The 13,275-nt window shown below is 44.9% G+C and overlaps 1 protein-coding gene and 1 pseudogene across 1 annotated transcript in view; both read left to right on the top strand.

Annotated features, from left to right (window-relative positions):
* LOC124719000 (neuropeptide F) overlaps window positions 1-13,275 on the top strand; it is a 619,663-nt gene that overhangs the window by 485,915 nt on the left and 120,473 nt on the right. The window lies entirely within an intron of this gene.
* LOC124719136 lies at window positions 7,199-7,315 on the top strand (annotated as a pseudogene).

The raw sequence follows: 13,275 nt of genomic DNA, 5'->3' as shown, positions 1-13,275 counted from the left end.
TGTTCTTATGCTGGTGTTATTCAGGATAGCTTCATCAGACTTGATATATTTTCCATATGTATCTTTGTCCATGAAGATATTAATTGTATTACTAGACAAACTTCGGAATAACCATACTGTCAAGCCTTCTTACTTTTAAAAAACTGTAATTGTAATTTTCTTTTTATCAACAAAACGGACGTTTCTTTGCTAGGTTAATAGACTTTGATCACTGTTTTCACCATGTCGGTGGGGGTGACACATCACATTCACCAATTAAATTAGCCATAAATCACCCATCATAATTTGAGAAGAACAGCAAAGTCCATACTTACAACACTAGAGGGATAAATCACTTTTATTACCCATTAGTAAAGCTGTCAGTGGCTCAGAAAGAAGTTGAAAATGCAGGAACAAAAATTTTTGGCCATTTTCCCAATAATATAACAAGTCTAACAGGAAGCAAAGCAATTTTAAATCTAAATATCATTTCTCCTGGACAGCTTCTTCTATTCGATAATGATGGTTGCGCGACCCCTCCCGCCGGAGGTTGGAGTCCTCTCTCGGGTATGTGTCTGTGTGTGTGTGTGTGTGTGTGTGTGTGTGTGTGTGTGTGTGTGTGTGTGGGTGGGTGGTTGGGTGGGTGGGTGCGAGGGTGCGCCCGCCCGTGCGTGTCGTTCTTAGCATAAGTTAGTTTAAGTTGTGTGTAAGTCTAGGGACCGATAACCTCAGCAGTTTGGCCCCTTAGCAATTCACACACATTTGAACGTTTCATAATGATGGAAGCTGAAGAAATGAATTAAAATTTGTGCCACAGCTGGGACTTGAACACGTGTCACTTGCTTACTAGACAGGTTGGCTAGCCATTACACCACCATAGCCTTATAGCTAATACACCAGCAAGGAACACCTTAATTCAACGCCCTCGCAAACACAAATGCCAATTCACATCTTCAGTTTATTTTCCCCTTCTTGGATCGTCAGTATTGCTGCGGCTCTCCGTTAGCCGGCCGGAGTGACCGAGCTGTTCTAGGCGCTACAGTCTGGAACCGCGCGACCGCTACGGTCGCAGGTTCGAATCCAGCCTCGGGCATGGATGTGTCTGATGTCCTTAGGTTAGTTAGGTTTAAGTAGTTCTAAGTTCTAGGGGACTGATGACCTTAGAAGTTAAGTCCCATAGTGCTCAGAGCCATTTGAACCATTTTGAAGCTCTCCGTTATTGGAATTAGGGAGGACATTGCATTGGAATAGTCTGTGCAGCTGTATAGCTTCACTACTGTGATGGGATAATGACTAGCCAACCTGCCATGTAAGCAAGGAGACACGTGTTAAAGTCCCAGCTGTGGCACAAATTTTAATTCATTTCTTCACAGAGACTCAAATGTCTCAAGGAAAAATTTAATTATATCCATCTATTGGACTGACAAATTCAAAAAACTATGCATATACATAAAAATAACTTGCTTTAAGGACCATTCGGTCTGCCGAGCGCTGTTGGCAAGCGGAGTGCTCTCAGGCCTTGTGAGGTAACTGAGGAGATACTTGATTGAGAAGTTGCGGCTGCAGGCTCGTAAACTGACATACGGTCGGGAGAGCGGTGTGCTGACCACATGCCCTTCCATATCCGCATCCAGTGGCGCCTGTGCGTTGAGAATGACACGGCGGCCGGTCGGTGCCGTTGGGCCTTCAAAGGTCTGTTCCTACGGAGTTTAGTTTTTCGTTTTTAAGCGTGGTTACGAGTAGGACTAGAATAGCGTGTTCATTAATGTTAACACTAATCATGTGTACCTCTCCTGCAAAATGACTCTGTCCATGTCACTTCGATGAAGGAATCGTTCAAATGATACGAGGCCTGTTCAGAAAGTAAGCTCCGATTGATTGCCAAATTGAAACCACAGTGAACATCAGAAATGTTTTACTTGTAACAATTAGCTATCCCTTTCAGCTACTTCTCTACGTAGCCGCCGTTCTGACTTAGACTTTTGTCATAGCGTTGTACCAACTTTTCAATAGCCTCATCATAGAAGGCAGCCGCCAGTTCTTTCCGCCAATTCTCCACGCTGGCATACACCTCGTTGTCTGTGTCAAAATGTTGTCTTCAAAGACAGCGGTTCATGTGACCAGAGATGAAAGTCAGGGGGAGACAATTGCGGACTGTATTGTGGGTAATCTCACATTTCCATTTGAAAACGATGCAGGAGCATCTTCATTGCCCCTGCAGAATGCGGCTGAGAATTGTCTTGAAGAAGAAACAGCACGACAGTTATGTAATGTTAGCTGCATAGCTTCAGGCGAAATTTCTCACCAGGCCCTCGTACTTGGCGGCAGACACTATTTCCTAGACATCTTTACGCACTCACTGCGAGCTCAGAAATGAGAAGAGCGACGTGATGCTAACTGGGGTTATACTAGAGACACTACCCAACACATCTGTGCAAAGCTTTATCGGATTTTCGTAGTCGTTTCCATTTCGCGACCGATCGGAGCTTACTTTCTGAACGCCCCTCGTATATGGAACTTTCGACTAACTAACTAATTGAGATCCTTTGATAGTAGTTGGTGTAGTATTTATGGCGGCTCAGCTCTCGCAACCTCTATCGTAACCGACGGCGGAGCGTATTTCGCCGTGTTCACCCCTGACATTATAAGGCAGACCGAAACAAATCTAGTACTCCATGCTGAGCGTCATTGCCCTACAGTTACCAGTACCGGGACGGTAGGGCGTACACAGTATATGACGCAGTGCCTCAGAGGCATGGGCGGCCGCACGCCGCTCTGTGAATCACCCCTGGGGGAGTCCCAGCTAATAGGCAGCTCGCCCATAGAGCGGGGAGTCCCCGAACAAGCGAGCGCTAATCTGGCCCCTGGACGTGGCGGCACGCCGTCGAGAGTCTGCCATTACCTGCTGCTTGTGTGTGGGCCCTGTTTACCCCGAGGCGATGGCGTCACACCCTATCGTATCGGCCAATTCATCTCAAGTCAACCAACGCGCTGCAAAACAACGCTAGAGGAGGAATTTATTGACCCGTCACCTCTATACTGCCTCCTTCATAAGGTAAACGATGCAGAGGAAACTGACTGGAACCGAGTTGACGATGTTTACCGTGGACCATTTCAACACGTTAATTTCTTCTCATACACCGAGAAAGTAGCCCCCCGCATTTTTTTTCCTCAGCCGACAACAATGCTGTGAATGCGAAACGTTCGGTATGAATTCTCTGTAGCGAGCAACATATCCACCCTCCAAAACCCGCTTCTTTGAAGAAGCTAACGACCCTTTTGAGGGGGGTGGGAAGCCAAACGGACCGTCATGGAGCAGGGAAGGCACCACAGGACATTTTAATTTCCACTGACTAGAAACCATTCTTACAGGTGTCTGAAACTCTAGAATTTATTTAATTTATGAAAAAAATAAATGAGCTGTTACATTTTCTTGTTTAGAAAAAACTCAAATTTTGTGGTTAATTATCTCAGTTCTTACCACCGTTTTTAGTAGATTTGGAAAATTCTACAGTTTCATACACCCATAAGTATAGTTCCTATGCTGTGCAAAATTCATCGAAAAAACTCTCTTACTTATGAAGAAAAGTGTACCTATAGCAACAAACGCAGCCAGTAGAAAGCGAAACAGTGATCAAATTCCACACGTAAAAAAAATTAATTTTGTTATGTTTTTGATCTTCCACTGCTATGAGTGTGAATCCTGAATCCTTCTTACTGTGATTTAGCGTTAGTTTATTTTCTACATGGCATGGCCTTAGGTCATGAACTGCACTATTTGAAACCGAGCCAGTGTTGCACGCAACATCCTTTACTACCAAGCTAGTGTCGTCAGGAAACAGAAATATTTTAGAGCTGCTCATAATACTAGAACACATATCATTTATATAAATAACAGGAGTGGCCCCAACACTGATCCCTGGGGCACCCCCCCCCCCCCCCTCCACACTTGACAGTACCCCACTCAGACCCCACATCACAGCCATTGTCAACACTGTGGATAATGACGTTTTGCTCTCTCTTGCTAGAGTAAGAGGTGAGCCATTTGTGAGCTACTCCCCATATCCCGTAATGGTCCAACTTCTGAAGGAATATTTTGTGATCAACGCAATGAAATGTATCCTAGTTAAATCAAGAAATATGCCCAGCGTTCGGAACCTTTTGTTTAACGCATCCAGTACCTCACAGAGAAAAGAGAATATAGCATTTTCAGTTGTTAAACGATTTCTGAAGCCGAACTGTGCATTTGATAGCAAATTATGTGATATAAAATGGTCAATTATCCCTTTTCAATAACGTTAGCAAACACTGATGGCATAGAAATAGTTACACAGTTAAAAAAATTATAATTTTGATTACAAAAGTGGTTACTCACGGGCATTTAGTCACGAAGTAAAAGAATGAAGACTCTTAGTAAGTAATTGACCAATAAATGCTGACAAGTTAATATCATAACTACTAGTGGTAACAAAAATAACACGAGGGCAGTTCAATAAGTAATGCAACACATTTTTTTTCTGAAACAGGGGTTGTTTTATTCAGCACTGAAATACACCAGGTTATACCCCAATCTTTTAGCTACACAACACTATTTTTCAACGTAATCTCCATTCAATGCTACGGCCTTACGCCACCTTGAAATGAGGGCCTGTATGCCTGCACGGTACCATTCCACTGGTCGATGTCGGAGCCAACGTCGTACTGCATCAATAACTTCTTCATCATCCACGTAGTGCCTCCAACGGATTGCGTCCTTCATTGGGCCAAACAGATGGAAATCCGACGGTGAGAGATCGGGGCTGTAGGGTGCATGAGGAAGAACAGTCCACTGAAGTTTTGTGAGCTCCTCTCGGGTGCGAAGACTTGTGTGAGGTCTTGCGTTGTCATGAAGAAGGAGAAGTTCGTTCAGATTTTTGTGCCTACGAACACGCTGAAGTCGTTTCTTCAATTTCTGAAAAGTAGCACAATTCACTTCAGAGTTGATCGTTTGACCATGGGGAAGGACATCGAACAGAATAACCCCTTCAGCGTCCCAGAAGACTGTAACCATGACTTTACCGGCTGAGGGTATGGCTTTAAACTTTTTCTTGGTAGGGGAGTGGGTGTGGCGCCACTCCATTGATTGCCGTTTTGTTTCAGGTTCGAAGTGATGAACCCGTGTTTCATCGCGTGTAACAATCTTTGACAAGAAATTGTCACCCTCAGCCATATTACGAGCAAGCAATTCCGCACAGATGGTTCTCCTTTGCTCTTTATGGTGTTCGGTTAGACAACGAGGGACCCAGCGGGAACAAACCTTTGAATATCCCAACTGGTGAACAATTGTGACAGCACTACCAACAGAGATGTGAAGTTGAGCACTGAGTTGTTTAATGGTGATCCGTCGATCATCTCGAACGAGTGTGTTCACACGCTCCGCCATTGCAGGAGTCACAGCTGTGCACGGCCGGCCCGCACGCGGGAGATCAGACAGTCTTGCTTGACCTTGTGGCGATGATGACACACGCTTTGCCCAACGACTCACCGTGCTTTTGTCCACTGCCATATCACCGTAGACATTCTGCAAGCGCCTATGAATATCTGAGATGCCCTGGTTTTCCGCCAAAAGAAACTCGATCACCGCCCGTTGTTTGCAACGCACATCCGTTACAGACGCCATTTTAACAGCTCCGTACAGCGCTGCCACCTGTCGGAAGTCAATGAAACTATACGAGACGAAGCGGGAATGTTTGAAAATATTCCACAAGAAATTTCCGGTTTTTTCAACCAAAATTGGCCGAGAAAAAAAAATGTGTTGCATTACTTATTGAACTGCCCTCGTATAAACACTTTTTTGGGATTTGAAGTTTGATCAGGCCTGTGTAATCATCTACGAGGTGCCCTTCTACGAGGAAAGTGGTCTACTATTAACGTTTAGGAATTACGTTACTTCCCTTGCTGCAACTTTCAGCGTCAAACGGTGGCTCCAATATTAGAACAGGAAGACTTTAGAGGAAAGTTGTGCCCTTTTAGCGCGGTAACTACGCGCGTGTGAGTGTGTGTGTGTGTGTGTGTGTGTGTGTGTGTGTGTATCTATCCTGCTAAGCATCAAAGGCTGCTGTGGCAAGGTAAAGCCAAACAGCGCTCCACAGACAATGCAGTAGGGAACAGTGGAACAAGTTTGCTGCTTTAATATATCCGGCCCAGGTATTCGGCGAACCCCACACGCTTTCGTGTCGAATAACAAAAAAAGAGACGAGAGGGGTGGGGAGAAGGGGCAGGTAGAACGAAATTACATCGCGGATCAAACGATGTCACTTCGCGTGTGCTGCTCCGCTGCGCGGTATTATCATAGAGAAATCCTCTTTATGAAAATGACGCAAACGAAGCACTCAGTATTGCCGTAGCCTCGCCGTCGAAATTCGTTGTTGGTAATTTAATATTACACGGAGGTCAAAGTGTAATGCGTCACGTTCCCAGAATCGCACAATAAGCCCTGACGCCATTAGGGTAGTATTTGAAAACCACCTCACAAAAAACTGCGTGCAAACTTCCAGTCTAATAATCCAAAATTTGCATTAATGGACTGGGGCAAAGAAAGGAGTGATTTAGTTTACAGAATGTAATTGTAGATGGATATCGCACTGCATTATATTGGTGCATACGTTCGCAGCGTTTTACTTCTTTTTTTTTTCCTCGCGACTTTCCCCGTTGGAGGTTCGAGTTCTTCCTCGAACGTGTGTGTGTGTGTGTGTGTGTGTGTGTGTGTGTGTGTGTGTGTGTGTGTGTGTCGTCCTTAGCATAAGTTAGTTTAAGTTAGATTAAGAGGTGTGTGTTAGTGAAGTTAAAATCTTCTGGGTTATTAGGCCGCGTCATGTTTCTTCTAAAATGTTCGACGTTTCGACTCCTCTGCTGGAATCCTCCTCAGGATCTTCTGGTGTCCACTACTGCTACAAGCTCTAAGCTTAGGGCCCGATGACATTAGCAGTTTGGTCCCATAAGACCTCACCACAAATTTCCAAATTTTTTTTCGTAGCTTTTTTGTTTTGCGTGCTGGTGTTCCGGATGCTACGGGTTTATTTATCAATTGTCATTTTCATGCTATTTCACATTACATGTGGACATTCTGTCATCTGGAGAAAGTGAGTGAGACTGTGGACGCTAGAAAATGGAGTTTCAACTTGAGATATCGGAAGATTTCCCACATATTCTTCAGTTGTAGTTCAGTACAGGGGTGAAAGCCAACGGCCTACCGCAGTGGTAACACCGGTTCCCGTCAGATCACTGAAGTTAAGCGCTGTCGGGCTGGGCTAGCACTTGGATGGGTGACCGTCAGGTCTGCCGAGCGCTGTTGGCAAGCGGGGTGCACTCAGCCCTTGTGAGGCAAACTGAGGAGCTATTTGATTGAGAAGAAGCGGCTCCGGTCTCGTAAACTGACAAAACGGCTGGGAGAGCGGTGTGCCGACCACATGCCCTTCCATATCCGCATGCAGTGATCTGAGGGTGACACGGTGGCCGGTCGGTACCATTGGGCCTTTCGAGGCCTGTTCGGACGCAGTTTAGTTTAGAGGGGTGAAAGCAGATGAGGGCGCCAGAAACATTTGTGCCCTGTGTGGGGATGATGATATTGGACAGGGCACGGCAAGAAAATGGTTTTGTCGTTTTAAGGAGAATCGTTTCGACATTAGTGACTCTCCCCCTTCATAAAGACCTTCGGGGTTTGATGAATATCGTTTAAACCCATTAATCCGCAATTATCCACCTCAGTCTACTCTAGGAGTCACAAATGTGATGAACTGTGACTAATGCATTATCGTATGACATTTGCATGCAGTGGGGAAATTTCAGAATCGGGTATAAGGGTACCGAAATCACAAAAATTAGCAAGTGGCCTTATGTACATCTCTGCTCATTCGTCATCAACTGGCTCGTGAATAACATCGACTACTTCCATAATGTATCGTTACTGGTGATGAGATGGTTCAAATGGCTCTGAGCACTATGGGACTTAACATCAGAGGTCATCAGTCCCCTAGAACTTAGAACTACTTAAACCTAACTAACCAAAGGACATCACACACATCCATGCCCGAGGCAGGATTCGAACCTGCGACCGTCGCAGTCGCGCGGTTCCAGACTGAAGCACCTAGAACCGCTCGGCCACACCGGCCGGCACTGGTGATGAGATATGGAGGAAAGGAAAGGAAAGAAATGGTTGAACCCAAACAAAGCAGCAACTCCCCATACAAAGACCTCGGCGCGTGCAATAGGAAGATAATGTTATGCATCTGGTGCAACAGCGACAATCTAGTGTACTACGAATTGGTTCCCCGAGGTGTAACCACGACTGCTGACATTTATTGTCAACAACTGACACGTCTTGCAGCCGCAATACGAGAACAACGAGGGGGAAGATTGCATAAGGTGATGTTCCTCCACATTAACGCCCGTCCGCATTCTGCAAGACTGACAAAAAACAGTATACAGGTGTCGGGTTGGGAAATCATTCCCCACTAACCATACTCGCCCGATCTTGCACCTTCAGATTTTCACCTTTCCCTACCTCTATCAAACAACCATCAACGAACTTCCTTTCGCGATAAAAATGTCCTCCCAACATGGCTCGACGAGTTCTAATCCTCAAAATTACGTGATTTTACACTTGCGAAATCGAAAGCCTACGTCAGCTTTGTGTGATGGTACGTCACATAAATATTGACATTCATATCGGTTGTAAACCGTAGTTAACGTATTTTATGAATGTAATTAGTATAAAAAAATGGTTCAAAAATGCTCTGAGCACTATAGGACTTAACTTCTGAGTTCATCAGTCCCCTAGAACTACTTAATCCGAACTAGCCTAAGTACATCACAAACATCCATGCCCGAGGCAGGATTCGAACCTACGACCGTCGCAGTCGCGCGGTTCCAGACTGTAGCGCCTAGAACCGCTCGGCCACTCCGGCCGGCTTTAGTATAAAAGATACAGTTAATGTTCTTGAAACAACTGATATGCGGCGACATTTTAAGAGTAGCATCTTCATTTAAAACATGTCTATGAAAATAAAAAAGGATCGAAAAGAGACGCGTTTGTACGGCCGAGGAGGAAGGACGTACTTTATGGTACACACACTGTTTTGTTTCGCGATACGGAAGGCAGCCATTGAGCGGCTACACATATTTTCTGTAAGTTGTTCGGTATTCTGCTAAAATAAAGTAATTATTATTATTACAACATGAATTTCTTTGTAATAGTTGTCACCTCAAATGGTCGCAGCGGCTACTTACTTTTAATAAGCATTTTTTCAGTAATTTGTGCTGCGAGGAGCTCATCTTCCTATGCAGCCTCTGGTCGGCCATTACGCTCCGAAGTATTAATTTGTTTTTCAGTGTTAACAGTGACTGTAAATGCGAGAGATTTCGTTGTAAGAGCCATTCTGAATTGCAACAGATAATTAGTTTACGTTAAAGTTCATCTTTTAAATTATACAAATTCCATGAGTTCAGTAAGTTTTATCTTGGCCGATCCACGGCAACAATCGAAAGTCTCTATAGCCTTGCTTTGCAATCAATAAATAGAAATTAACAAAATTACATTCAATTCAGTTAACGGCAACTATATTTTAGTCATCACGTTCAAAATCTAAAATTGGTACATGAATAACAGCGGCCCTTCAAGAACCCGTTTCATATTTACTTATGCACGTAAGTAAAAGTGATAAGAAAAGATAATATCCCTGAGAGAAATAATCATGCTCCAACAAAGGAAAAATTCGTAACAAATGGCGAACGTAACAGTTGGCAGACTATGGTAAATAGTGAAGGAGAACATATTTTTGACGACTAAAGTCTCTGTTATGAGTATCTGCTGTGATTATTAAACCTATTGAAAAAGGGTACGAACTTATGGACCAACCCAGTACCTTCTTTCCTATCAAACGATATGATCATTTTTGATCATATGCCCAATAACATAAAGTGTGTGGGAGGTGGCTAACATAAAACGATTTCTCCCGCACAACTCCTTCCTTTCGATGGACGAATATTTCTTTAAAAGCAGATATCCCTGAAAAACACCACCTCGTTTTTAAGCTAGTTGCATCAGTATGCCTAAAAATAATGTACTCGTTAATTTTAACACTAATTATACAGTACTGGCCATTAAAATTGCTACACCACGAAGATGACGTGCTACAGACGCGAAATTTAACCGACAGGAAGAAGATGCTGTGATATGCAAATGATTAGCTTTTCGGTGGCGACACCTACAACGTGCTGACATGAGGAAAGTTTCCAACCGACTTCTCATACACAAACAGCAGTTGACCGGCGTTGCCTGGAGAAACGTTGTTGTGACCCCTCGTGTAAGGAGGAGAAATGCGTACCATCACGTTTCCGACTTTGATAAGGTCGGATTGTAGCCTATCGCGATTGCGGTTTATCGTATCGCGACATTGCTGCTCGCGTTGGTCGAGATCCAATGACTGTTAGCAGAATATGGAATCGGTGGGTTCAGGAGGGTAATACGGAACGCCGTGCTGGATCCCAACGGCCTTGTATTACTAGCAGTCGAGATGACAGGCATCTTATCCGCATGGCTGTAACGGATCGTGCAGCAACGTCTCGATCCCTGAGTCAACAGATGGGGACGTTTACAAGACGACAACCATCTGCACGAATAGTTCGACGACGTTTGCAGCAGCACGGACTATCAGCTTGGAGACCATGGCTGCGGTTACCCTTGACGCTGCATCACAGACAGCAGCGCCTGTGATGGTGTACTCAACGACGAACCTGGGTGCACGAATGGCAAAACGTCATGTATTCGGGTGAATGCAGGTTCTGTTTACAGTATCATGATGGTCGCATCCGTGTTTGGCGACATCGCGGTGAACGCACGTTGGAAGTCTGTATTCGTCATCGCCATACTGGCGTATCACCCGGTGTGATGGTATGAGGGTGGCATTGGTTACACGTCTCGGTCACCTGATGTTCGCATTGACGGCACTTTGAACCATGGCCGTTACATTTCAGATGTGTTACGACCCGTGGCTCTATCCTTCATTCGATCTCTGCGAAACCCTGCGGGACTGTCCATAAATCCGTAAAATTACGACGGGGTGGAGATCTCTTTTGAAAAGCACGTTATAGGCATCCCAGATATGCTCAATAATATTCGGTCTGGGGAGACTGGAGGGCAGCGGAAGCGTTTAAACTCAGAAGACTGTTCCTGGAGCTACTGTGTAGCAATTCTGGACGTGTGGGGTGTCGCATTGTCCAGCTGGAATTGTTCAATTCCGTCAGAATGCACAGTGGACATGAATGGATGCAGGTGATGAGAAGGGTCCCATATCCCTCCAACTGGACACGCCCCACACAATTACAGAGCCTCCAGCAGCTTGAACAGTCTCCTGCTGACGTGGAGTATACATGGATTCATGAGGTTGTCTCCACATCCGTACACGTCTATCTGCTCTATATAACTTGAAACGAGACCAGGCAACATGTTTCCGGCCATCCACAGTTCAATCTCGTCGATGACAGGCCCAGGAGAGGTCTAAAGCTTTGTGTCGTACAGTCATCAAGGGTACAGGAGTGGGCCTTCGGCTCCGAAAGCCCATATCGATGATCTTTCGTTGAATGGTTCGCACGCTGACATTTGTTGATGGGCCAGCGTTGAAATCTGCAGCAGTTTGTGGGAGGATTTCTCTTCTGTCACGCTGAACGATTCTCGTCGGTCGTCGTTGGTCCCGTTCTCGCAGGATCTTTTTCCGGCCGCAGCGATGTGGAAGATTTCATGTTTTACCAGATTCCTAATATTCACGGCCACTCGTGAAATGGTCGTACGGGAAAAATCTCCATCGCTGCCTCGGAGATACTGTGTTCCTTCGCTCGTGCGCCGACTAAAACACCACGTTCAGAGTTACTTAAGTCTTGAATAGCTGCCATTGTAGTAGCAGTAGCAGCAGTAACCGATCTAACAACTGCGCCAGACGCTTATTGTCTTGTATGGGCTTTTCCGACCGCAGCGCCGTATTCTGGCTGTTAACATCTCTCTGTATTTGAACACGCATGCCTATACCAATTTCTTTGGCACTTCAGTTTATTAGTAATATATATATTAGCGTATCAGTGTATCGAAAACTAAGGATAGTAACGCCATTTTCGTTTCAGTGGCAGTCAAGTTGCAGACCTTCTGTCCGAGCATAAGCTGCTCCCTTTCTCTGCTTATTCACGAACTGCCGCTATGTTTCATTAGGGATGGGAGTAGAGGTGGGGGTAGTTTGCCAGCGGCAGACCCCAATATGCGGCCCTAGGTTTTCGCCTCACTGGGCCGTAATAGCCAACATGGCGATTTCTTGCGGATGAAATTACGAACCTTCCCCGTTCTCTGTGCGAGACTGCTTATTATACATAACATGAGACTTAAGCTCTCACTGCAATTCACAGGCAGGTTATACGCCGTTGATAGCATCATTTTTGAAAAATTGCCATACTGTCTGCAAAAACTATGGTTCGACCTTGTAGGCTACATCACATTTAAAATTACATTAATAACACCAAAGAAATGAAGCATTGTCCTGCAAAATGATGGTCAGGTCCAGGAGAAAGAGTCATCACTTCTGTCTCTAAGCTGGTCGTAAGTTGTGTTCCAAAAATGAACAGCATAGAGACAAAAGTGATGACACTTTCTGCAGGACCTGACCATCATTTTGCAGGACAATGCTCAAGCACGTACAGTGCAAGCGGTTACTGATTTGTTTGACTGATGGGGCCGCTAAATGCTATACCACCTACTGCGCTCCCCTGACTTAAGCCCTCGTGAGTTCAACTAGATATCTAAACTGAACGAAACACTTCACGGCATTCGCTTCGGAACTGCTGCAAATTCGTCGGGCAATAGACCGGGCCGCTCGAACTGTCAACGCAACTGGCACTGCTAAGAGTATCCTACAACTTCCACATCGCTGGCAACGGGTTATACACAACGCTGGTGACTACTTTGAAGGTCAGCAAAACTTTGAAATACGTACCTATTTTGTACGAGCTGTAAATAAATACTTGCCACTATTAAAGTTCCAACCCTCGTATGAATTACCTTCTTGAAACGTTAGATTTTCCTCCCTTGGATCCTCATACACTCTAATCACTTCTGTCTTCAGCGTACACATTAGATTTCATTCTAGTGTTACGCCGGGCAATGGGTGATAAAGGTTTAGCGCATAACGTAGGCAAAACCATAACACTTCCACCACAAAATTGCTGCTCATTCTTACCTGCTGGTCTGTTCTCAGATCATGCCAATAATGTTGGAAC

The sequence above is a fragment of the Schistocerca piceifrons genome, chromosome 10 (assembly GCF_021461385.2).
Source record: "Schistocerca piceifrons isolate TAMUIC-IGC-003096 chromosome 10, iqSchPice1.1, whole genome shotgun sequence".
In the NCBI taxonomy this organism is placed as follows: domain Eukaryota; kingdom Metazoa; phylum Arthropoda; class Insecta; order Orthoptera; family Acrididae; genus Schistocerca; species Schistocerca piceifrons.
Note: the sequence above shows the minus strand (reverse complement) of the source record. Positions and strands in the feature narration are given on the sequence as shown.